This window comes from Tachyglossus aculeatus, chromosome X1, assembly GCF_015852505.1.
Source record: "Tachyglossus aculeatus isolate mTacAcu1 chromosome X1, mTacAcu1.pri, whole genome shotgun sequence".
NCBI classification, from domain to species: domain Eukaryota; kingdom Metazoa; phylum Chordata; class Mammalia; order Monotremata; family Tachyglossidae; genus Tachyglossus; species Tachyglossus aculeatus.
The window spans coordinates 47,526,362-47,553,697 of NC_052101.1; the positions used below are offsets into that span (position 1 = coordinate 47,526,362).

General features: G+C 45.4%; 1 protein-coding gene across 2 annotated transcripts in view; it reads right to left on the minus strand.

Annotated features, from left to right (window-relative positions):
- FSTL4 (follistatin like 4) overlaps nt 1–27,336 on the minus strand; it is a 685,476-nt gene that overhangs the window by 318,060 nt on the left and 340,080 nt on the right. The gene's annotated exons all lie outside the window — the stretch shown is intronic.

Consider the following 27,336-nt stretch of genomic DNA (forward strand, 5'->3'; position numbering starts at 1 on the left):
CCCTTCTAGACTGTGAGCCCGCTGTTGGGTAAGGACCATCTCTATATGGTGCCAACTTGTACTTCCCAAGTGCGTAGTACAGTGCTCTGCACATAGTAAGCACTCAATACATACGACTGAATGAATGAATGAATGAATGAATGAATGAATGTACATTCCCTGACCTATAAGGAGCTTTCAGTCTAGAGGGGGATACAGGCATTGACATAAATTATGAATTCTTATATTAGTGCTTTGAGGCTGAGAGTGGGGTGAATACCCAGTGCTCAAAGGGTACAAATTCACTGCATAGACAACTAGAAGGGAGAGGGAGTTAGTAGAAATTGAATGCAGTCCTTACACCTGGGACCTCACAAATACATATGCACAACTACTTCCCACAGTTTATCAAAGTCTATAGAAATGGCATTTGTTTAGCAATCTCTAAGTTCTGGGGTAGATCATCAGGTTGGACAGAGTCCATGTCCCACATGGCACTTCCAGTTTTAATCCCATTTTAGAGATGAGGTAACTGAAGCCCAAAGAAGTTAAGTGATTTGCCCAAAGTCACATAGCAGACAAGTGACAGAGCTGGGATTAAAACCCAGGCCCTTCTGAGCCCATGCCCTATCCACTAGGCCAAATCCTACCTCCACTTCTCTGGGACTGTCCAGGATCAACCCAGTCAATGAACTTGGCAGGGTTCCTCGCCTTAACTTTCACACCTTCTCTGGACTCACAGAGACAAACCTTATGGTAAGAGGAAACCAACTACTGGAGGGTAAAGACGACACTGATATAGAAAAATCCATACCTTCTGTTGAAATTAAAGACTCCATACCATTTCCCAGAATATTTCTTTCAGAAATGCCATTTGTTGGTCTTGGCCTCTTTTGAAACTGGAGGTGAAGCAAGGAGGTAAATTTCTCAAATCACAGTATGCCAGATGCCACCTAAATCTCCCCTTTTAAATTAGGGAATTCAAAGGCCTTTTAGAACAAAACCACTCTATTCTAAGTTTTAACAGGGAGTGTCTACACCGTAAACTTGTTTGGAGCAGGGAAAGTGTTGACCACCTCTTTCGTATTGTTCTCTCTCAAGCACTTAGTAATAATGATAATAATAATGATGACATTTATTAAGCGTTTACTATGTGCAAAGCACTGTTCTAAGCGCTAGGGAGGTTACAAGGTGATCAGGTTATCCCACGGGGGGCTCACAGTCTTAATCCCCATTTTACAGATGAGGTAACTGAGGCACAGAGAAGTTAAGTGACTTGCCCAAAGTCACACAGCTGAGAGTTGACAGAGCAAGGATTTGAACCCATGACCTCTGACTCCAAAGCCCGTGCTCTTTCCACTGAGCCACACTACTTCTCGTACAGTGCAGTACTCTAGTACAATGCTCTCACACTAGTACAGTGCTCTGCACATAGTAAGCACTCAAATACCACTGATTGATTGTGGAAGTCAATCCCAGCTCTGCCATTTGTCTGCTGTTTGACCTTGGGCAAGTTACTTCTCTGTGCCTCAGTTATCTGTAAAATGGGGATTAAGTCTATGTGTGGGACATAGAATGTATTCAACTTGATTAGCTTGTATCTACTTCAGCACTTAGTACAATGCCTGGCATATAATAAGCATTTACATGCCACAATCATTAAAATGAGATGGTTATTGTTAATTGTAACAAGTCATTTGTCACCTGTTGTAATTACCTTCCTTCCCTTATTGATTACTGTGTGCAGAGCAACATACTAAGTGCTTGGGAGAGTACAATACGACAGAGTAGGTAGCACTGTTCCCGGCTCACAAAGAGCTTTTAGCTTGGGAGGAATGAAGAGTGTGAGCTGGGGTGTAGCGGGAGAAGAGAGAAGATTACTCTGGAGCAAAGGGGTGGGTCAAGATTACAATATCAAACCCCACATGGGACACAACAGGCAGCAAGGCAAACAGGTCAGCAACACTTACACAGAGAGGGAAGCCAAGGTACAATCTGCCATGACCTATATATAGATAAAAATCTCTCCATCTGTGGCTCTGCTTTTAAATGCAAATCTATACATAGCCTGCATGGAAGCTAAAACACATGAATGGTCCAACCAAACTGCAGAAACCTGGGCATCTATGATAAATAGAAACACATTTTTCAATGGGCATAATAAGGAAATGCCTGAATGCACATCTCCACTGATTTGTTTTAATCTCCATAAAAAGAGCCCGTTAAACCCTTTTTTAGAAAAAAAGTCATCAAATTTTGCATTTTTTTCTTCATTGCTTTAAAAGAGTTTTGTAGAAGAGGAGGTATTATTTGTACACAGATAAACAGGGCTTATAATTTTAGCCTGCTCTGTCTCTCTCTCAGCTCTTCACTGCCCACTGAGCACATAATTACTTGAGCCAAATTGAAATTCAAATCCTGGGCTCAGTAAAGAGGGGAGGCTTCCTGCAGAGAATTCCTCTTTGCCCTCTTTCTTCCTTCCAGCCCCCTGCCTTCCATGTCTCCTTTGCACCAGACTGGATTGAGAATTCCACTCTGCTGCCCGTACGCAAAGTCAAAGCCTGTGCACACTCACATCTGGTGCAGCCCTCCATGTCGTTCCAAGCAAAACAGAAACTGTACGCATGTTTCAGGGAATTCTGAGAGTCAGTGAGTCAGTCAGTTGTATTTATTGAGCTCTTACTGTGCACAGAGCACTGTACTAAGTGCTTGGGAGAGTGTGCCATAAAAGTATAACAGACACACTCCCTGCCCATGGTCTAGAGAGAGTTGCTCTCCCTCTGTTAGAGGCTGCTGAGCCAGGACTATATCTGGGCCTTATATGGGTGCTATCCCACCTGTTGTGCCTTTTCTGAGGTGCAGTTAGGGAGAGGGAGGGAAGATGAGGGGGAAAGAGGAGGAAGACAAATGGAAGAAAAGGTGAAGAGTGAAGTAGAGGGTGAGAAAGAAGATGAGGGGGCCAAAGGGGAGAGGGAGGGGGAGAGTGGATGAGAGAGGGAGAGAGCAGGCAAAGGTGAGGGGAACCAAGGGGGCAGAGTGGGTGAAAGAGAGGGAGAGTGAGCAAAAATGTGGTGGGGGGAGGGAAGAAGATGGAGAAAAGGGAGAGGGGGATTTGAGAGATGAGAGCAAGGTGGGGGGCAAAGGGAAAGCGAAAACCCAATCTGGGGATTGCAGTGCCTGTTTAAGGAATCTAGAACCAAATGGCAGCAAACCTTCTGACTCCCAGGCCCGTGCTCTATCCCTATGCCATACTGCTTATCTAGCGATGGTTATCGATTGATCTCTGGTATGTACTGAGCACTCGCTTGCTTTGTGGAGAGCCCCGTACAAAACGCTCGGGAGGGTACACCACACCAGAGTTGGTAGATGTGAGCCCTGCCCACAAGGAGTTTAGAGGAGGAGTTGGGTGTTATAAACAGATTATTGGATTGGTTTCATCACACCCCACAGACAAACATTTTAAGTCAATGCCTGCCAATGACAAAGTAAGAAATCATCTTTAGGAGGCGTGAAGATGGAGCCATGAGAAGCAGCGTGGCTCAGTGGAAAGAGCCCGGGTTTTGGAGTCAGAGGTCATGGGTTCGAATCCCTGCTCCGCCACATGTCTGCTGTGTGATCTTGGGAAAGTCACTTAACTTCTCTGAGCCTCAGTTACCTCATCTGGAAAATGGGGATTAAGACTGTGAGCCCCACGTGGGACAAGCTGATCACCTTGTATCCCCCCCAGCACTTAGAACAGTGCCCTGCACATAGTAAGTGCTTAACAAATGCCATCATCATTATTATTATTATTATTATCTAGTCTTGGCTTGCTACCGCTTCAGCAGAACCCTTTAATTTTGGCCTCATGATGGCTTCTGCTTAGTTACTCGGTTTTATGAAGAAAAATTGGATCTCGCACCTGCAGTATTGGGGAACATCCAGCTCCTCAATTTTACTCTCTTTTGGCCCGCTACACATCCACCATACACCCCCTGGACTGGAATGCCCTCCCTCCGCACATCCGCCAAGCTAGCTCCCTTCCTCCCTTCAAGGCCCTACTGAGAGCTCACCTCCTCCAGGAGGCCTTCCCAGACTGAGCCCCCTCCTTCCTCTCCCCCTCCCCCCTCCCCCCCCCCTCCATCCCCCCCGCCTTACCTCCTTCCCTTCCCCACAGCACCTGTATATATGTATATATGTTTGTACGGATTTATTACTCTATTTATTTATTTTACTTGTACATATCTATTTTATTTATTTTATTTTGTTAATATGTTTGGTTTTGTTCTCTGTCTCCCCCTTCTAGACTGTGAGCCCACTGTTGGGTAGGGACCATCTCTATGTGTTGCCAACTTGTACTTCCCAAGCACTTAGTACAGTGCTCTGCACACAGTAAGCACTCAATAAATATGATTGATTGATTGATTGATTAAGGAATGTAGGAGCTCCGTTTCCCAGAAGAAGAACTGGGCTCACCATCTTTCTCTATATGGCTTTAACCCAGCCACTGAAAACTCATAGACCAAGAGCAATTCTAACTCCTTATTGTGGATTTTTTTGGACTGCCAGTTCAGGTACGTTGGGTTTAATTTTTTTTTAATATAAAGTTTATAAGTACTGGAGGATTACGTTTGATGGTCGTATTTTCAGATTTAATTCAAAGGAAAATACTATTTATTAAGGACACTGTTGTTATTAATTGGATTGCTCTACATTGAAGAAAATTTAATTCCATTTTGAAATTTTAAGAGCTGTTACATCACCAAAATTTAATCTCCAGGTTGTAAATTCTCCCAAACCCGACCTATTTAGTCAAGAATAAAAACCCTGGGTTATGTAATAAAGAACTACAGTACAAGCTGTGAAAAACAAAGCAAACCAAAATCAAATAATACTATTGATCAACACTGAATACTGCCTTAACAATTTGTATGCTAATTTACTGAATACCCATAAATATTGGCATTTTCATTACACAAATGCACTGACGTTTTCAACTGAGAAAATATACTGAGCAATTCAAAGGGATAATATTGGGATAACAGTCCATAAATAAAATGAAATAAAAGTGGAGAATTCCCCTGCACCCATGCACATGTGCACGTGTGCATACACATACATACACATGTATATGTATGTGTATGTTTGTGTGTATATATATATGTATTCACCACACACACACACACACACACACACACACACATATCTGAAAAGAAAATGGTGAATTTGGCTAAGCTTGGGTAGAATCTCATTGGATCACTACTTTAGGAAAATGCATCTGGCTATGGCAATAATAATAATAATAATAAATAATACATTATGGTATTTTTAAGTGCTTTACTATGTGCCAAGCACTATACTAAGCACTGGGATAGATACAAGACAATCAGGTTGGGATCAATCCCTGTCCCACAAGGGGCTCACGGTCTGCGGAGGAAGAAGAATAGGTTTTGAATACCCATTTTACAGATGAGCTAAGTGAGGGCCAGAGAAGTTAAGTGACTTGCCTAAAGTCACACAGCAGTGTGGAAGAACTTGGGATGAGAACCCAGATTCTTGAACTCCCAGGCCTGGGCTTTTTCCACCAGGCAACACTATTTCTCATGGTCATAGTAACCGAGGGGAGGATGACTGATCAGTCTGGGGATGGAGGGGGTATGATTATTTGGAGTGACAGCAAGAAGCTGAGTCTTGCTCTTGCGTTTCTCCCTCCACATGCCTAAACGTTAATAACAGTAATTGTGGTATTGGTTAAGAACTTACTATGAGAAAGCACTGGACTAAAAACCAGGGTAGATATAAGAATATCTTGTCTGATGCAGTCCCCATGCCAAGGGAGAATGGGTACTTCACTCCCATTTTACAGACGATACAATTGAGGCCCAGAGAAATTAAGTGATTTGCCCAAGGACACAGGGCAGGCAAGTAGCAGAACCTGGATGAAAACCCATGTCCTCTGACTCCCAGGCCCATGCTCTTTCTACTAGGTCACTTTGTTTTTTTGTAAATTGGATACAGGTTACATGGACAAGGAGAGGAAGCTCAGAACGTTTACCAAAACTTTGAAAAAAATACTCTTTCACTCACTGTCCTTTAGTCCCTAAGCAAATTGGCTCCTGATTCCTCAAACTCCCTCCCTTTCACCACTTCCGCTCAACGTGCTCAGGACTGCTAACTTTCTTCTGCCAGCTCCCTACCTTCAAAAGAAACATACCTGCATTTAAGAAAGTGTAGGATGAGATAGCAGTAATCACAGAATCAATCAACATATTGAGAAAGCACCTAGTACAGTTTTCTGAACACAATAAGCATTCAAGAAATACCTTTAATTATTTGAGAACAGAGCTTGGGGAAAAAAATCTTTTACAATAAAAGTTAATGTGGCACATCCTCAAGGATCTTAACCTCTAATGAGGGAGCCTGGTAGAGTCAACTTATTTACAAGCAGTTGAAAGATGGGGCAAAATAGAGATTTAAATGATAGGAAGACTATAAAAAGATGAATGTGGGCAGGGAACGTGTGTACCAACTCTGTTATATTGTTCTCTCCCAAGTGCTTAGTACAGTGCAATGCACCCAGTAGGTGCCCAATAAATATGATTAATTGATTGATGAATACAATAATTTCACGGAATACATAAATGTATATTTGAATAAGTCCTAAGGGAACTTTGTGGTGGTTGGGGCAGCCTTCTGGCAGAGGTTAGGGTTCTTTGAAGATGGGAAGGAGATGTGTCTGGCAGAATTGGAGGGGAAAATTGTTTAGGTAAGGGGAAGGGAGAAGACCAAGGGTCAAAATGGGACAGTCATGAGGCGGGTACAATAGGGTGAGCACTGGAGGAGCAGAGTCTGTGGACTGGGGAAAAGGAGACCGAAGAGTCCTATATTACCTTTCATTTCTGCCCTGGAAAACTAAGTGTGGCCACATTTGTGTTAATCACAGGAATTAACCTTCCAACGAACCTTCAAAAAAAGCAGAGCTAGTTTTAAACTGGCAATGACTCAAAACTTTAGAGGGCCTCACTTGGAAAAACCTTCCAAGCAGGTTACTGAAGAGAAAGCCCACATTTTGCCAGGAAATTAGATTACCCTCTACAGCTAAGTGTGAGGGTAATGACAACGGTTCTGGTACCGAAGGATCCCACTTTCCCCAGCATCCTTCAGTCACCCTCTACAGCTACCTGCTAGGTCAAAGACAATGGTTCTGGAATTGAGGATCCCACTTTTCCCACCATGCTTCAGTCCCCTCTACATAAACTCAGTCCCATGGACGTAGAGGCAGGAAGCCTCTCTACCTGAAAAAGCTACTGGATTGGCTTGCTCACAGCAGTCAGAAGGCCACTCTGAGTTTTACAAATGGTTTCTTAGAAGCCCTCATCCAAGCTCAGAAATCAGCTTCACAATTTCCTCAGTTTGAGGTCTCCACAGAAGGGTAATTCATGGGCTCTCTCTGACCACTACGTCATGGGGTATAATCCATCTTGTACCAGTCACTGACTCACGTGACGCATGGCCTTAGACCATCGAGAGGTGATCACATCTTTATCCTGAAGTCAAAGAATACCACAAAAACACTTCCATTACCCACAAGTTCTCACTGATGTGGCATGGAGATTGGACCTGACAATTTTCAGTGCTCTGCACATAGTAAGCACTCAATAAATACGACTGAATGAATTTATGTCATAATAATAATGATAACATTGACATTTTCAAAGCCCTTACTATGTGCCAAGTGCTATCTAAAGACTAGGGAAGATACATGATAATCGTATCAGATGCAGTTTCTGGCTGTCCCACATGAAGATCGCAGTCTAAGGAGGAAAGAGGCCAGTTATTGAAACCCCATTTTACAGATGAGTAAACTGAGGCCCAGGAGAAGTAAAGAGACTTGTTTTAGGTCATACAACTGGCAAGTGGCGGGGCTGGGATTAGAACCCAGACCCTCTGGCTTCCAGGCTCATGCTCTTTCTACTAGGCCACACTGTTTCCATTCAGAGGTGGGGATATGATAGGTATGAGTTAAACGACTACCTAAAATAAACTCCCTCTCTTCAGCAGAGCCAGAGCAAAACTATCCCCTCTCCCCTGCCTAATGAGGGGACTCTTTCCCCTTTCGATCAGGATTCCCACTGGTGCTTACCTCACCTCAAAATCAGTAATTATCTATCCGGACAAGCTATACTGTGAGCCCCCTGTGGGGCAGCGACTGTGTCCAACCTGATTGCCTTGTATCTACCCCAGAGCTTAGTACAGTGTTTGACACATAGTAAGGCTTTAAAAAATACTCTAATCATTATTGGTGGCTCTGTGAATGGGTCAGGAGATCCCCTGTGAGAATCCAGGGGCAAGAAGCAGGAAGAAAGATGGTCCAGTCCGCAAACACCGAGTGGCCAAGGTTATGGAGTTGGATGTTGGTAGAAGGCCAGTCATACTGTCAGAGCTGATTTCCAGTTACCTTGTGAACACCCATCATGGGTCCACACCCTCTGTTATTGACCAGTAATAATAATTGTGGTATTTGTGAAATGCCTACTATGTGCTAGGCACTGTACTAAGCACTGGAGTAAATACAAGCAAATTGGATCAAACACAGTCACTGTCCCAAATAGGACTCACAGTCTTAATATCCATTTTACAGATGAGATAACTGAGGGACAGAGATGTTAAATGACTTGCCAAAGGTCACACAACAGACAAGTAGCAGAGCAGGGATTAGAACCTAGGTCCTTCTGAATCCCAGGCCTGGGCTCTATCCACTAGGCAACACTGTGTGATTTCGACTCCCATCATTTCTGCACTCATGATCCCCTTTCTCATCGATGTAGCTTTCCATACTACCCTTTCATTCATTCATTCATTCATTCCATCGTATTTACTGAGTGCTTACTATGTGCAGACCACTCTACTGAGTGCTTGGGAGAGTACAACAAAACAATAAACAGACATATTTACATTCCCTGCCCACAGTGAGCTTACAGCTAGAGTGGGGGAGACACATTAATACAAATAAATAAATTACAGTTATGTACTTAAGTGCTGTGGGGCTGGGAGGGTGGAAGAACAAAGTGAACCAGTCAGGGTGACGCAGAAGGGAATAAGAGAAGAGGAAAGAAGGGGCCTTTCTGGGAAGAGAAGGCCTGTTGGAGTAAATGCATCTTCAATAAGGCTTTGAAGCCAGGGAGAGTAATTGTTTGTCAGAATTGAGGAGGGAGGGTGTTCCAGGCCAGAGGCTGGCTAAGGGTCAGCAGTGAGGTAGGTGGCCAAGACCAATCTATACCTGCTTGATTGTGGAGGTGGAGGAAGGAAGAGTTGGAGGAAAGAAGAGTGACTCCTAGCAATTTGATGACCCTCTTCTTCCAAATGCTACCCAGAGATTTTCCACCCAAGCCATTATGTCATTTCTGCCAAAGAAAAATATAGGCATATAGGAAACCCCAATTCTAATTGGAGGAGTTTGCCAAAAGCAAAGTAGCAGTTAACACTGCTAATGAGGTGTAATCATCAATAACGGTAAGAACTACGACTTAAAAACGCATTCAGTGTACACAGAAACACTGTGAAAATACTGCAATCCAGCTGTTCTTGCCAGAGGGTCACAGGAAAAAAAGGAAGAAGTCATAATTCTTAATTAAGTCACCCCTTGATCTGAAGGTCTCTTTGGCTTTCAGAATTCTTGATTGTCACCCCTTGACCTGAAGGTCTCTTTGGCTTTCTGACTCACTGCACGACATATTCATAGATTTCTAGACTGTGAGCCAGACACTATTCTCTGTTCCCGAGAGGCCCGCCCGCCCACCCGCCATCACAATGCGTGGCCCCCGCTGCTCCCGGAAGGATCCTCTCCTCAGAGTGCTCCCATAGACGCCCGGGACTCCGTTCCCGAGAGGCCCGCCCGCCATCACACCGCATGGACCCTGCTGCTCCTGGAAGGATCCTCACCTCAGAGCGCCAGGGAGGCCCACCATAGATGCCCGGGACTCCGTTCCCGAGAGGCCCGCCTGCCCACCATCACATCGCGTGGCCCCCGCTGCTCCCGGAAGGATCCTCTCCTTAGAGTACCATCACAGACGCCCGGGACTCCATTCCCAAGAGGCCAGCCCGCCATCACACCGCGCGGCCTTGCTGCTCCTGAAAGGATCCTCTCCTCAGAGCGCGCCGCCATAGACGTCCGGGACTCCGTTCCTTAGAGGCCCACCCGCCCGCCCTCACACCGCGTGGCCCCCACTGCTCCAGGAATGATCCTCTCCTCAGAGCGCCCCCATAGACGCCCGGGACTCCGCTCCCGAGAGGCCCGCCCGCCCGCCATCACACCACATGGACCCTGCTGCTCCTGGAAGGATCCTCTCCTCAGAGCGCCAGAGAGGCCCGCCATAGACGCCCGGGACTCCGTTCCCGAGAGGCCCGCCCGCCCGCCATCACACCGCATGGCCCCCGCTGCTCCCGGAAGGCTCCTCTCCTCCGAGCGCTGCCATAGACGCCCTCTGCTTCCACCCCCACCCACTTAAGCGACCTTCCTTTTAGTGCCCCCCAGCCCCCCTTCCCGGTCCGGTCCTGAATGACTCCCTCCACCCCCCCACCCCCCACCCCGGGAAAAAGGCCCTTGTTATCACCAAGTTACATTAACGACAACCTCATTCGCACCTACTCAGCCTTCCTGTCCCGCCATCGACCCCTGGCCCACGTCCTCCCCCAGGCCTGGAATGCTCTCCCTCTGGCCGTCCACCAAGCTAGCTCTCTTCCTCCCTTCAAGGCCCTACTGAGAGCTCATCTCCTCCAGGAGGCCTTCCCAGACTGAGCCCCTTCCTTCCTCTCCCCCTCGTCCCCTTCTCCATCCCCCGCATCTTGCCTCCTTCCCTTCCCCACTGCACCTGTATATATGTATATATGATTGTACATATTTATTACTCTATTTATTTTACTTGTACCTATCTATTCTATTTATTTTATTTTGTTAGTATGTTTGGTTTTGTTCTCTGTCTCCCCCTTCTAGACTGTGAGCCCACTGATGGGTAGGGACTGTCTCTATATGTTGCCAGCTTGTACTTCCCAAGCGCTTAGTACAGTGCTCTGCACACAGTTAGCGCTCAATAAATACGACTGATTGATATAGAGACGGTCCCTACCCAACAGTGGGCTCACAGTCTAGAAGAGCTAGAAGGTCCTTCTGACTCCCAGTCCGGTGCTCTACCCACTAGCAAAAATCATTGCTGCTGCTGCTGCTGCTACTTACTACTACTACTACTACTACTAAAGTCAGGCATGGTCCAGAAAGGTGAAATATGGGTTATTTCCAACAACAGAAGGCAAATGGCCACCCTGTCACTGACATCACTGAGTTTCATTCGTATTCTCTGACGCAACATCCCCGGAAAATGATTCCTTGGAAGAAGGGGCTAAGAGGGGCTCAATATCATGCTGTCTGTTACCCTAGGGGATCTGCTAGTGATAAAGGGGGCTCCTGTCAGGGCCAAGCAAAAATAAAGCCAATATCTATTAAGCCCTTATTCTCCACTGGTATGAAGAGACTTCAGCTGAAAAGTCCAGTGTTGCCAAACACAGCTCCCGTCTGCCATAAAATGATCACATGGCAACTTTGGAGAATGAGTCAGAGTCTGCCTGGGGTGGCAAATTTTTTTTAAATTTTCAGACCAAAGGTTATGCACACACTGAGTATTATTACCATTAGTGGTTATGATATCATGAACCTCTTGGTGGGAAGTGAAGTAATTAACAAGTACTGCAACAGGGTTACATTTTACCTTTCACATTAGCATTCCTGCAACACTAAACCTATTGCACTGATCGCTCCTCATACTCTGAGCTGCCTTTACCATGGGCAGTTTTTAATTTCTTCCATTTACCTTCCTCTCTCTCTGCTTAGGTTTTCCCTTCATCGCATGTGCCTGGTCCTGCCTTCATAACAACAATAATAATAATAATAATAATAATGGTATTTGTTAAGCGCTTACTATGTGCAAAACACTGTTCCAAGCGCTGGGGAGGTTACAAGGTTATCAGGTTGTTCCACTTGGGGCTCACAGTCTTAATCCCCATTTTACAGATGAGGTATCTGAGGCCCAGGGAAGTTAAGTGACTTGCCCAAAATCACACAGCTGAGAGTTGGCAGAGCCAGGATTTGAACCCATGACCTCTGACTCCAAAGCCCGGGCTCTTTCCACTGAGCCACGCTGCTTCATGCTTCATGAGAAGTGGCACGGCCTAGTAGAAAGGGCATGGACCTGGGATTCCTTTGTACGCAGTAAGTGCTCAATAAATATGACTGACTGAATGAATGACTCAGGGGACCTGAGTACTCCTCCTAGCTCTGCCAATTGCAGGGCTCTGTACACAGTAAGCGCTCAATAAATTTGACTGAATTCATTCATTCATTCATTCAATCGTATTTATTGAGCGCTTACTGTGTGCAGAGCACTGTACTAAGTGCTTGGGAAGTACAAGTTGGCAACATATAGAGACGGTCCCTACCCAACAGCAGGCTCACAGTCTAGAAGGGGGAGACAGGCAACAAAACAAAACATATTAACAAAATAAAATAGAATAGCAAATATGTACAAGTAAAATAAATAGAGTAATAAATATGTACGAACATATATACAGGTGCTGTGGGGAGGGGAAGGAGGTAGGGCAGGTGGAATGGGGAGGGGGAGGAGGGGGAGAAGGAGGAGGGGGCTCAGTCTGGGAAGGCCTCCTGGAGGAAGTGAACTCTCAGTAGGGCTTTGAAGGGAGGAGGAGAGCTAGCTTGGCGGATGTGTGGAGGGAGGGCATTCCAGGGCAGGGTGAGGACGTGGGCCTGGGGTTGATGGCGGGACAGGTGAGAATGAGGCACAGTGAGGAGGTTAGTGGCAGAGAAGCAGAGGGTACGGGCTGGGCTGTAGAAGGAAAGAAGGGAGGTGAGGTAGGAGGGGACGAGGTGATGGAGAGCCTTGAGGCCTAGAGTGAGGAGTTTCTGCCTGATGCGTAGGTTGATCGGTAGCCACTGGAGAATTTTGAGGAGGGGAGTAACATGCCCGGAGCGTTTCTGCACAAATATGATCCGGGCATATCCGGGGGGATATGTTTGTGTGAAGTATAGATTGAAGTGGGGAGAGACAGGAGGATGGGAGATCAGAGAGGAGGCTGATGCAGTAATCCAGTCGGGATAGGATGAGAGATTTAATAAGCAGGGTAGCGGTTTGGACAGAGAGGAAAGGGCAGATCTTGGCGATGAATGAATGAATTGCCTGCAGTGTGACCTTAGGCAAGTCACTTCATTTCTCAGTTTCCCCATCTGTAAAATGAGGGTTAAATATGCGTTTTTGCTCCTATTTAGACTGTGAACCCCATGTAGGACAGGGACGGTCTCTGACCTCATAATCTTGTATCATTCAAGCACTCAGTACAGTGGGTTTCACACATTAAGTGCTTACACACCACAATTATTACTATTCTGCCTCTCCCCTTCCTGGCTGCCTTCACGGGTCTGGGTGGGGCCATGGAGATATGGGACCAATTGCAAAGGGGCAGTGTCCACCCGGGCCCTTTCACTGGCATTCAGGCCTGAGCTGGCGCAGGGATCTCTCCCTGTCCAAGTCAGCTGGAAGGGAGGCACCGTGATCAGAAATAAAGGAACATATCTATGTGCCAAGCACTGGGGTAGACACAAGATAATCAGATTGGACAAAGTCCCGGTCCCATATGTGGCTCACAGAGTAAGGGGGAGGCAGAACAGGAACAGAAACTGAAGCCCAGAGAAGCTAAGTGACTTACCCAAAGTCATACAGCAGGGTGGTAGTGGAGCCTTGAATAGAACCTAGATCCCTGCTCTTTCCACTAGACCATGTTGCTTCTCAAAGCTTCACCACTGAGGGGATAGTACGAACAAGCTCAAGACTGTGAGTTGCCCCTAATACAGGCACTGTCCTAAGCACTGGGGTAGACACAAGATAATCAGGTTGGACAGTCCATATCCCACATGGGGCTCACAGTCGAAGTAGGAGAGAGAACAAGTATTGATTCCCCATTTTGCAGATGAGGGAACTGAGACAAAGATAAATGATGTGTCTCACCCAAAGTCACACAGCAGACAAGTGGCAGAGTAGGATTAGAATACAGGTCTTCTTACTCCCAGGCCTGGGCTCTTTCCACTAGGCCACATTGCTGCCATCAGTAGGAGACTCTTGACGCTGTGAGCCATAGGTTCCAAAACATCCCAGAGAGACGAGAAATCCAGGGGGCTAATGTGGCTGATGAAGCCTGCAGTGGCTTCACTGACAACCTGTCTTCCCAAACCTGAAATCAATTCTCCATGCAGCTTTAGTGACTGGAATGAGGTTTGCTCTTCAATTATGATGGAAGACTACATCAACAGGAGGAGGCACGAGTTGGGTACTTTAGGCACTCTACCACTGGGCTGCTCAGTGAAACTATTTGTGACCCTGGCTTGCCAACTGGGGCCAACCCACTCCCAATGTACCCTATGCCCATTGGGCTGGGGGGATTTAAGATGCAACAGTGGGACCCGCTGACGCATTTTTGAAAGCGGGAAGTTTTGGTTGGAACTGGAGTCTGGCTGTGCTGGGGCGGCATTTGCACCCTGAGGTCCCTTCCAGTCCTCTTTTCCACCAGGTTTGTTGTACTACTACTAATAATAATAATGGTATTTGTTAAGTGTTTACTATGTGCCAGGCACTGTACTAAACACTGGGTAGATACAAGTTAATTAGATTAGACACAGTCCCTGTCCCACATATGGCTCACAGCTGTAATCCCCATTTTACAGACGAGGTAACTGAGGCACAGAGAAGTGACTTGCCTAAGGCTGCCACACAGCGGAGAAGTGGCAGAGCTGGGATTAGAACTCAAGCCCGTGCTCTTGCCACTACGGCCTACTGTTTCCATGTTGCACTCTGAGCTTTGTCTTTAATGGTGTTTTTGCATTTATCTTCTTTGCTAAAATTAGTGCTTTAAAAGCATCTTTCTCTTTATTAAATGGCCTATCCCAACCACTGGCCCTGCATGTATCCACCTCTCCCAATAAACCTGTCCTTTCTGCATCTCCATTGCACTTGCAGAAAGCGGATTCCTGGATTTCCTGGTGCTTTGAGGCAGGGTTTGAGAGCAGAAACCAGTTAGGCCTCTGAAAAATATCAGGTCAGGAAACAACTTCAAGCATTGTACTGTGGCCAAACTGCCTCCAGTGCAGACTCAACACTGAGCTACACTAATGGGAGGCACAACATAAGAAGGAACTACAGAGAGAAAAATCAAACCCAAAGTTTTGCCACATGAAGATGAAAGGATGAAAACTTTTAAGCAGCCAAAAGTCCCTGCAAATGACCTTCTGAGGTCTTGGCCCCAGTATGCATTTCAAAAATCAAAGAGCCGCCATGCGGTAAAGCTACTTGACCAGGAGAACAAAAGGCTAAGCTTGAATGGTCTCACTAGTGACAAATAAAGTAACTCAAACATCCTTGGTTGGGAATTGCTTCAGTTCTGCCCTGAGTGCATTGAGCATCTGTAAAGAAAACAAATGACAGAGGACAGGAAGGCCTGCATTAGAACTGCACAGCTCATTGTGGGTAGGGAATGTGTCTGTCTATCGTTATATTATATTCTCCCAAGCGCTTAGTTCAGTACTCTGCCCACAGTAAGCACTCAATAAATACAACTGAATGAATTGGATACCTGACATTCCAGATAGAGCCCATTTAAACATTTTGGAGCATTAACACCCTGTGCCTGTCAATCAATTAATCACATTTACTGAGTGCTTACTGTGAGCAGAGCATTATACTAAGTGCTTGGGAGAATACAACAGAGTTGGGAGACAGGCTCCCAGGCAACAAGGATCTTACAATCTAGAGGGGAGACAGATTGTAATTTATCAATGTAAACTGATAAATTACAGATATGTACATAAGTGCTGTGGTGCTGAGGTTGGGGTGAATAAAGGGCACAAATCCAAGTAAAAGGGTGATGCGGGAAGGGAGAGAAGAGGAAACTAGGGCTTAGTCTGGGAAGGCCTCTAGGAGGAGATGTGATTTTAATACATAGTGTGACCTAGAGAAGCAGCGTGGCTCAGTGGAAAGAGCACAGGCTTTGCAGTCAGAAGTCATGGGTTCAAATCCCAGCTCCACCAATTGTCAGCTGTGTGACTTTGGGCAAGTCACTTCACTTCTCTGTGCCTCAGTTACCTCATCTGTAAAATGGGGATTAAGACTATGTCCCTGTGGGACAACCTGATCACCTTGTAACCTCCCCAGCGCTTAGAACAGTGCTTTGCACATAGTAAGCGCTTAATAAATGCCATTATTATTATTAGTGGAAAGAATATGGGGCTGGGAGTCAGACAAACTGAGTTCTAGTTCTAGCTCCAGCACTTGACTTCTTTATGTCTCATTTGCCTCATCTATAAAATGGGGATTAAGGCTGTGAGCCCTCTGTGGGACAGGGACTGTTGCTCTATCAACCCAGTACTTAATACAATGTCTGACACAAAGTAAGTGCTTAACAAACACCACAAAAATAAAAGGTGGAGGCAGTGGTGGTCTGTTGGATGTGAAGTAGGAGAGTTCCAGGAATGAAAAATGCAGAATGTGGGTGGGGATCAGTAGTGAGATACCTGCTTGGAGTCAGTGAATGACAGAGAGAATATTGGTAGCTTGCAAGAGTCACAGTCAATTCAAAACTCTGATTCAGCTTGAGAGAGCCATACTGCATTTTCAAAGCCTGTTGAAACCTGGAAGTGTTGTTTCAGGGAAACCTGGAATGACTTTTTCTTTGGAGAGGAATGCATGCTGACCCAAGACAGGGAAGTCCCAAAGGATTTAGATTTCCCAGAGATATGGGTAGTGGAGGGTTGGATAATTGAGGCAACAGCAAGGCATTCTTCAACTCTTGGAATTTAACATTCTCAGCCAAGAGGCGAGGGTGGAAATATTCATATCAATCAATCAGTGGTAGTTGTTGAGCATTTACTGTTAGTGAAGCACTGTACTAGGCGCTTGGGAGAGTAATAATAATAATATGATATTTGTTAAGTGCTGGCATATAGCAAGTGCTTAACAAATACAATTATTGTTATTATCATCCATTACTCTTGTGAGAGTGATGTTATGACATTTGTTACATATGCCAGGCACCATTCTAAGCACTAGGGTGGCTACAAGCAAATAGGGTTGGACACAGTCCTTGGCCCACATGGGCCTCACAGTCTCAATCCTCATTTTACAGATGAGGTAACTAAGGCCTAGAAGTGAAGGGACTTGTCCAAGATCATACAGCAGACGAGTGGTGGAGCTAGGATTAGAACCCATGACCTTCTGACTCTCAGGTCTGTGCTCTAGCCACTATGCCATGCTGCTTCTTTACTATTTGTAGAATATGACATTGTTGGAAAACAAATTTCCTGACTGCAAGGAGTCTACAGTCTAGGGGGAGAAAAAGACTTGACCAAATGAATGAACAAATTATGAATATATATATATGTGTTGAGGGTGGCATGAATATCAAGTGCTTAAAGGATACAGATCCAAGTGCATAAGTGATGCGGAAAGGGGAGGGAGTGGGAGAAAAGAGGGCTTAAGTCAGGGATGGCCTCTTGGAGGAGATGTGATTTTAATAAGGTCTTGAAGGTGGAAAGAGTGGTGTGTGGTCTGTCGTATATGAAAGGGGAGGGAGTCCCTCGACAGAGGGCAGATGCGGGAAAGGGGTTAGCAGTGAGATAGATGAGATCGAAGCATAGGGTGTATGTTGGTATTAGAGGAGCAAAGCATGAAGACTGGGTTGTACTAGTAAGAAATCAATCAGGCAGGTAGGAGGGAGAGAGCTGACTCGGGGCTTTAAAATCTATGGTAAGGAGTTTCTGTTTGATGCGGAGGTGGATCGGCAACCACTGGAGTTTCTCGAGGAGTGGGGTGCTGGCATATATACTGAACGGTTTTGCAGAAAAATGATATGCAGGATGATGATGATGGCATTTGTTAAGAGTGCGTGATAATAAAACTAATAATAATTGTGGCATTGGTTAAGCGCTTACTATGTGCTAGGCCCTATACTAAGCGTTGGATTGGATTAGACACAGTCCTCATTCCATACAAGGTTCACAGTCTTAATCGTCATTTTACAGATGAGGTAACTGAGGCACAGAAAAGTTGTGACATTCCCAAAGTCATACAGCAGACAAGTTCAAAACCCTACTGAGAGCTCACCTCCTCCAGGAGGCCTTCCCAGACTGAGCCCCCTCCTTCCTCTCCGCCTCCCCATCCCCCTCGTCCTACCTCCTTCCCCTCCCCACAGCACCTGTATATATATTTGTACAGATTTATTACTCTATTTTACTTGTACATATTTACATTTCTATTTATTTTATTTTGTTAATATGTTTTGTTTTGTTGTCTGTCTCCCCCTTCTAGCCTGTGAGCCCGCTGTTGGGTAGGGACCGTCTCTATGTGTTGCCAACTTGTACTTCCCAAGCGCTTAGTACAGTGCTCTGCCCTCCCCACATCCGCCAAGCTAGCTCTCTTCCTCCCTTCAAGGCCCTACTGAGAGCTCACCTCCTCCAGGAGGCCTACTCAGACTGAGCCCCCTCCTTCCTCTCCCCCTCCACCCCCCCGCCTTACCTCCTTCCCTTCCCCCCAGCACCTGTATATATGCATATATGTTTGTATGTATTTACTACCATATTTATTTATTTATTTTACTTGTATATATTTATTCTACTTATTTTATTTTGTTAATATGTTTTGTTTTGTTCTCTGTCTCCCCTTTCTAGACTGTGAGCCCACTGTTGGGTAGGGACCGTCTCTATATGTTGCCGACTTGTACTTCCCAAGTGCTCAGTACAGTGCTCTGCACACAGTAATCACTCAATAAATACGATTGAATGTATGAATGAATGAAAGTGGCTGGGCCAGGATTATAACCCAGATCCTTCTGTCTCCCTGGCCCATGCTCTAGTAAAGACTGCAGTGGGGAGAGACAGAAGGCAGGGAGGTCAGCAAGGAGGCTGATGCAGTAGTCCAGGAGAGGTACCATAACTGCTAGGATTAACAAGTAGCAGTTTGGATGGAGAGAAAATGGTAGATTTCCACGATGTTGTGAAGGTAAAACTGACAGGATTTGGTGAGAGTGATTATGTGGGATGTATGGAAGTGCTGCGACACCTTTGCTCTTGGATGTGTACCCCTTAAACACCCACCCCACTCCCATTGCATTTATGTACATAGCTCTGCCCTTTCCCTTCTCTGTAATTCATTGCAATTTCTGTCTCCCTTTCTAGATTGTAAGCACCTGAAGGGCAGGGATCACGTCTAGCAATTCTATTGTACTGCATTCTTCTAAGGGTTTAGTACAGGGCTCTGTACATAGTAAGCGCTCAATAAATATGATTGAATGAGTGAATGAATGAATCCCCTAGCCCTTGCTGTCATGCTCCCAGATTTCTGGAAGTGGGTGCCACCTAAAGGCTCGATTGAGAAGGAGGACCTTTACCAAATGCGTTCGGGAAAATTCATTTTAACTGTCCTTCCTAAGAAATAATCCAATAGCTGTCATTGCAGCCAATTACCCCATAGACACAGGAAGGGATTACAGCAATCATCACTGTGAAGTAGTATAAATGTTCGCAGGGAGATGCGCTTCAGAGAAGGTTAATGAGAAAATGATGTCTACTCAGGGACGTTAGAAATCTGCCAGGTTTGCGGGGAGGGTGAGTAATACTTTGAGTCATCTGCGTTGCTCATTATTCTCCAGGGGAACTTGTCTTCAGAGACTTTGAGGATTGTGATTGCTTCTCGCCAGGGGCTCAGGCTGCTTTGCAAGGGCAAGTGGAGCGGGATAGGCGCCAAGTTTCCTACTTGTGTGGCGCTCTCTCAGCTGCCTGAGCTCTCCACAGACAGGCAATCTACAGCACTCTGGGCATGATGCAGCAACAGCAGATTCTGAAAGCCAATTCCTCTCCCACCTTCTCCTCCAGAAAGTCTTCTGGACCCCAGACTTGGTCCTGTGTGGCTCCCAGCTGACGTCAGGGACCCTCAAAGGCTTCTGAGAATCTTTGGGCAGTCAGGTCAATGTCTACCCAGTTTTGAATAGCAACGATGGAGTCTCTGCTTTGCCATTCTAATGTTTCCCCAGGTGTCCTTGTTACCACAGAGGCTACCTTCCAAAGGAAGTTAACGCAAAACTCCTTGTCTGCTCTGTAAAATGGATGTTGGACAGAGCATGGACCTGGGAGGCAGAAGGACCTGGGTTCTAATCTTGCCTCCACCACTTGTCTGCTATGTGACCATGGGCAAGTCACTTTACTGGGCCTCAGTTGCCTCATGGATGAAGGAAATGGGGATGAAGACTGTGAGCCCCATATGGGACATGGACCACACCCATCCTGATTAGCTTGTATCTACCTCAGCGCTTAATTCAATGCTTGGCACATAGTGGGAACTCAACAAATACTATAAAAAAAACCCAAAATGAGGATTCAATACCTGCCCTTCCCCCTACTTAGATAGTGGGCAGGGACTACGTTGGACCTGATTGTTTAGCAATTACCACAGCACTGAGTACAGTGCGTGGCATATAGTAAGTGCTTAACAAATATCACAATTATTGGGAAGAAGGGGGATGCGGCATGGTCTGAGTCTTGGTCCCCAAGGCTAGATCTGTCAAATCCTTCTCTTCCTACATCTGGCAATTTACAGACGCTTGGGCAGCCACTTAAACTGAAATAAACATGACTGGAATATTACAGCCACACTGTAATTGAGTCGCCTTAATCACAATGGCACAAAGTGGTGTATAGTCACAGAACGACAGCTGTATGACTGCACTTTTGAAAGCATATATGAAAAATTAAAGTTCTCCCCAAAGATTTCATATATGGAGAAAGTAAATCTACTGGGTAGATATGAAATTAGAAAGTTCAGTAAACTAATTCAATTTCCTTTTGGGCCAGAGATTGCCAAAAGGAAGATCAAGTTTTATCTCTATCTGAACCGAACTGCCACCTGTTATCCAAGAAAGCCTTTTTTATGTCATTGTGGGCAGGGAATGTGTCTATTTATTGTTATATTGTACTCTCCCAAGTGCTTAGTATAGTGCTGTGCACACAGTAAGTGCTCAGTAAATACGATGAACTGGCTGAGTTATTTAATCAGCCCTCTACTCTTGTGCCATCATCCAGTGAGCCACTGGATCACCAGTGCCATCATCCAGTGGCTCACTGGCCATCATTGTCTCCAAGTAAATCCCCATCTCAAAAGCTCCCCTGTAGCTGATCCACACCCCACTATGCCGTGTGACCTCACCTCAAAGGGCCAGCTCCATGGCATGGAACGGAGAGGACAACAAAGGGAGAATGAGGGAGGTTGGGGAAAGGCAGGGAAATCATGTATAATAAACCTTGAGTACAGAGCATAGAAATGAGAATTGTGTGTGCATCATATATGTCATGTATGTGTATGCATCATATATATGCATCGTTGTTCTTTGTATTCAAAGTCACCACTGGTGGTGAAATTCACCTATGAATGCACATTTGGCTGGAAAAACAAATTTGGGATCCACGGTTCTGCCACACTGAACACACAAAAAGCCTGTTTCCTGTTGGCTTGCCATCCTTAATATTTGTAGCACCTGGCACTGTTTTCTCCTTTGCCTCCTAGTCTGTCAATCTTCACATAGCTTTTGCTTGGAAAGATCCACTTGTACCTTGATAGCAGTGAGCCATATCCATCTACCCTTAGGCATTAATTCCCAATTTTCAGCTTAGTGAAATCAGCATTAAAAGTGGTGTATTCCTTTCACATGCCTCCCACAGGCCCTAGTGAGAGCATGATGCCTTCATTCATTCATTAAATTGATAGCATTTATCAAGTGCCTTGTGTGGCACTTGGAAGAGTTCTCCTAAAGTATAATAATAATAATAATAATAATAAATTATGGTACTTGATAAATGCTTACTATGTGCCAAGCACTGTTCTAAGTGCTGGAGTAGATACGAGTTAGTCAGGTTGGACATTGTCCCTATCCCACATAGAGTTCACACTCTTAATCCCCATTTTGCAGATGAGGAAGCTGAGGCCTAGAGAAGTGAAATGATTTGCCTAAGGTTACACAGAGCCAGGATTGGAACCCATGATCTTGAGACTTCCAGGCCTGTGCTCTATCCATTAAGCCATTATGCTTCTCAAAAAGGTACACAGTCCCAGCCTTCAAGGAGCTTACAGGTGAAGGATTATGACCTAATTTCAAATCTGTCAGTGAATCTCCCTTCTGCTTCAAAATATGATCTGAAATCCCGTTTCCAGAATCAAGGACCTGGGCCTCTTTTGTTTTAAAGAAACAGAAACCACATTTAGTGATAGAAAAAGCTACAGGCAGAAAATACATTCATTTGAATGTTCTCAATGAATTTCTCCCTGTTCAATAATGAAAGACCATGTATGAATAAACATTATTAATTCCCAGAGTAGTAGAGCTGAGTTCATTAAAATGATCAAAGTCTCGTGTCTTCACAGATATTCTATTAATCTGATGATGTGAGTAAATTATAACCTGAAGCACTGCATGGAGGCAAGCTTTTAGTTTGTCATCAGTCAGTCATACCTAGCTAGATCCTATTTAGTCATTCTAGCCCTCCCCATTCACAGAGAAGTAATATTAATAATTGTGTTGTTTTATTAAGCACTTACTCTATGCCAAGCACTGTGCTAAACACTGGAGTTAATACACTATGATCAAGTCAGTCACAGTCCCTGCCCTATTTTGGGCTCCTGGATTAAGGGAGAGGGAAAACAGTATCTTATCTCCAGTTTTAGAAGTGAGGAAACCGAAACAGAAAGAAGTTTAGTGACTTAAAGTCACAGAGATGGCAAATGGGATTAGAACCTGGATCTCCTGACTCTAGGTCTGTGCTCTTTCCACTAGGCTAAACTGTTTCTCAAGTGGGAAGAAAATATCTGTGCTGTTTTCAGGGGTGTCAGTTGGAACCTAGGATTTTCCTGCAGAGTTTTGTTTTGTTTTTCATTTGTGGGGCCAAAGCTGTAAGTGTCCAAGAGTGGAGCAATCTGGGTTATTTATTTATTTATGGCTCTGATATTCACATTTGGATACTGCAAGTATTTTCCCTTTCCAGGGAAAGGAATTCCCACTTCCCATTCTGCCTGCACAGCTCAGCCTGAAATGTGCTACCATAGTTTGTGCCCCTTCTCATTACCATGAAAAGTCAGAAAGTGGCCCTTTAGACAAAAAATGTAGAACAGAGTGAGTCAAGCCAGTATTTTCAGCCAGCAAAGGTGTATTTTTTTCCATTTATGGGATGTTGAGCATCAATCTTATTGAGCGCTTACTATATGCAGAGCATCGTACTAAGTGCTTGGGAGAGTTCAGTATAACAAAATTGGTAGACAACTTCCATACCCACAAAGAGATGTTAATATAAATGAATAAATTATGGACTAATTTAAGTGCTGCAGGGATAAATAAAGGGTGCCAGAACAAGTGCAAATGTGATGCAAACTGTGAGCTCATTGTGGGCAGAGAGTGTCAATATTGTTGTATTTTTCTTCCCATGTGCTTAGCACTGTGCTCTGCCCAAAGTAAGTGGCTCAGTAGAAAGAGCCTGGGCTTTGGAGTCAGAGGTCACGGGTTCAAATCCTAGTTCCGCCAATTGTCAGCTGTGCGACTTTGGGCAAGTCACTTGACTTCTCTGGGCCTCAGTTCCCTCATCTGTAAAACGGGAATGAAGACTGAGAGTCCCCCGGGGGACAACCTGATCACCTTGTAACCTCCACAGTGCTTGATCACCTTGTATTCCCCCAAGCGCTTAGAACAGTGCTCTGCACATAGTAAGCACTTAACAAATGCCAAAAAATAATGATAATAAAAAATAAATAAATAAAAATAAACACGACTGAACGAATGAATGAGCGGGAGAAGAAGAAATGAGGGCTTAGTCAGGGAAGGCTTCTTGAAGCCTTCTACGCTTCAGGCAAAAACTCCTCACTCTCGGCTTCAAGGCTCTCCATCACCTCGCCCCCTCCTACCTCACCTCCCTTCTTTCCTTCTACAGCCCAGCCCACACCCTCCGCTCCTCTGCTGCTAACCTCCTCACTGTGCCTCATTCTCGCCTGTCCCGCCGTCGACCCCCAGCCAACATCCTCCCCTGGCCTTGAATGCCCTCCCTCCACACATCCGCCAAGCTAGCTCTCTTTCTCCCTTCAAAGCCCTACTGAGAGCTCACCTCCTCCAGGAGGCCTTCCCTGAGTCCCCTCTTTCCTCTCCCCCTCCTCCCGCTCCCCATGCCCCCTGCCTTGCCTCCTTCCTTCCCCTCCCCACAGCACCTGTATATATGTTTGTACAGATTTATTACTGTATTTTATTTGTACCTATTTACTATTCTATTTATTTTATTTTGTTAATATGTCTTCCCCTTCTAGACTGTGAGCCTGCTGTTGGGTAGGGACCATCTGTATTTGCTGCCAACTTGTACTTCCCAAGCGCTTAGTACAGTGCTCTGCACACAGTAAGCGCTCAATAAATATGATTGAATGAATGAATGAATGATAAAAGTGACCTGGGGAAGGCAGCATGGATGGGGTTGGTGGTGATGGGGAGGGGGCATGGGGCAGATGGGCAAGTCAAAAAAGTTGAATAAAAATGCTTGCATTGGTGATGAGGTGGCAGCTCCATGTGGAATTACTTGAAGTGAGAGGATGAGAGGAAGGAGACACACCCAGTGGTCATGCTCTCTCCAGGTCTCACCTCCTTCCCCCTTCAGCCCTGGAAATATCATTACCCACTGAGAAGGAAAGGCCCCAGTTCTGGTAGCCTAGCATTCCATCATAACAATAATAAAATAATAATAATAATGGTGATATTTGTTAAGCACTTATGTGCTAACTGCTAAACTAAGTGCTGGGGTAGATTCAAGATAATCAGGTCCCACACGGGGCTCACTAAGCAAACAGGTTTTAAATTCCCATTTTGCAGAGGAGGGAACTGAGGCACAGAGAAGTAAAGTGACTTGCCCAAGATCACACAACAGAACAAATATGTTTGGAAAATTCATTTTAACCTTCCTTTCTAAGGAACAATCCAATAGCTGTCATTGCAGCCAATTATCCCAGAGCTGGGATTAGACCCCAGATCCTCTGACTGCCAAGTCTGTGCATTTTCCACTAGGCATTGCTGCTTCTCATGGTAACATGGAATGAAACAGGAGCTTATTATTTTCCTCCCCAAGCCTCACCCACCAATTTTCTCCTTTTATTAACAACTCATAGTCATTGTGATAATGAACTGATGAAACAGCATCAGGAGTATGCTCTGCAGCATGGCCCAGTGGAAAAAGTACAGGCCTGGCACTCAGAGGATGTGGATTCCAATCCAAGCTCTGCCACTTACCTGCTTTATGAGGCAAATTACTTAACTTCTCTGTGCCTCAGTTCCCTTCTCTGCAAAATGGGGATTCAATACCTGTCTGCCCTCCTGATTAGACTGTGAGTCCCATGTGGGATGTGATTATTTTGCATTTACCCCAGTGCTTGGCACAAAGTAAGCCCTTAACAAATGCCACTGTTATTATTATGAACCCTGAGGGGGGACGGTTGGGAACTCTATACAGCCTAAGTGATTCTCCAGCTTACATATCAGCACTCTTCAACCAGTAGTCTCCAGTTCCCACTCTTCTTTCCTCCCAAAGTCACCAACAGAATCTTGCTCTCCATCCTCCCACCTCTGTCCCCTCCCTCATGCTGTTACCCCAGTCAGTAACTCGGCCACCCAAATCCAAGAGACTGCCCCCTTCCTATCTTCAAGCTACTCCACTCCCTCCAGGAATGCTCCCTCAAATATCTCCAAACTCTCAGAGTGGTAGCAAGCCAAAAGTCACCTATTGAATTTACATATTTGTTCATACCAATCCTCATTTGTATACATTTTTATGTCTGTCGTCCCCACTAGAGTGTAAGCTCCATGCGGGCAAAGAACAGGTCTCTTGCTTCGGGTGTACTTTCTCAAGGGCCTAAACCCAGAGAGTGCTCAAATACCTTAACTACTAATACTACAACTACCACTTGTACCGCTACCACCACTACTACTACTATAACTACTACTGCTTTATTGGCTGTGGGGTTGCAAGCTCACAAATTGCAAGCTGGGAGGGAGGAAACCAGCAAAATAACTTCACTCTCCATTATAGAAAAATGATCAAGCGTTCATTAGAGCTGAACAGGTGGCTTGACTTACTGGTGGTTTGGAATGTCCATCTGTCTGGATTGTGCTAAACTGTCCTAAATGTCCCCTTCTTGACTGTAAACATGTGTAGGCACGGAGTGTGTCTACCAACTCAGTTACACTGTACACTCCCAAATGCTTAGTACAGAGCTCTGCGCACATTAAGTGCTCAATAAATACGACTGATTGATAGGACCCCTCTCTCTGGGCCACGGACAAGGAATATTAGTAATTCACTGGTCCAGAGCCCCCCTACACACTAGAATCTGGGTAACAGGCTCTAAACGACAATGCCGATCTAAACAGTGCTCACCATTTCCATCATGGGCTAATGATCGTTGTCATAAACCGACATCTCTGGAACCATATAATTGCCTCTGTCTTTCATTCCACTAGGAAACAAGAGTCCGGGCCAGCTCCTCGCACAGCAACTGTCTGTTTGAAATGTCACTGCCCATTTAGACCTCAGCCCCCGCATTGCTCTATGCCTGCTGGTGCCTGTCATCCCTTTGATGGGATATATCTACTCTTAATTAAATTTAGGGAACCCTGCTGTTTATTGCCAGTCTCAAGGCAGAGGGAAGACAGAAGTCTCCAGCTGTTGTCTGTGCTGAATTCCTAATTGTGGGCCCTCCCTGATCTCAGGCAACTGCTGCAGTTGGGCTTGGATCTTAACGATTGGCTGCCATTTTGACAGCAGTCAGTAGCAATAAGCAATGCCTCTTCCTAGGGCATTGAAAAACTGAGCTCCTTCACAGCTAGCCCAGTCCTCCATCTCTAAGCTTCATACTTGCCACACTCTGCTACAGACATTCATTCATCAGGAGTCGTATTTACTGAGCACTTACTGTGTGCAGAACACTGCACTGAGTGCTTGGGAGACTACAACACAACAATAAACAGACACCTTCCCTGCCCACGATGAGCTTACAGTCTAGAGGGGGAGATAGACATTAATATAAATAAGAGAAGCAATGTGCCTACTGGAAAGAGCAAGAGCCTGGGAGTCAGAGGACCTGGGTTGTAATTCCACCTCCACCACTTGTCTGCTGTGTGATCTTGGGCAAGTCACGTCACTTCTCTGTGCCTCAGTTTAGCTATTCTGTAGAATGGGGATTAAGACTGTGAGCCCTTTGTGGAACA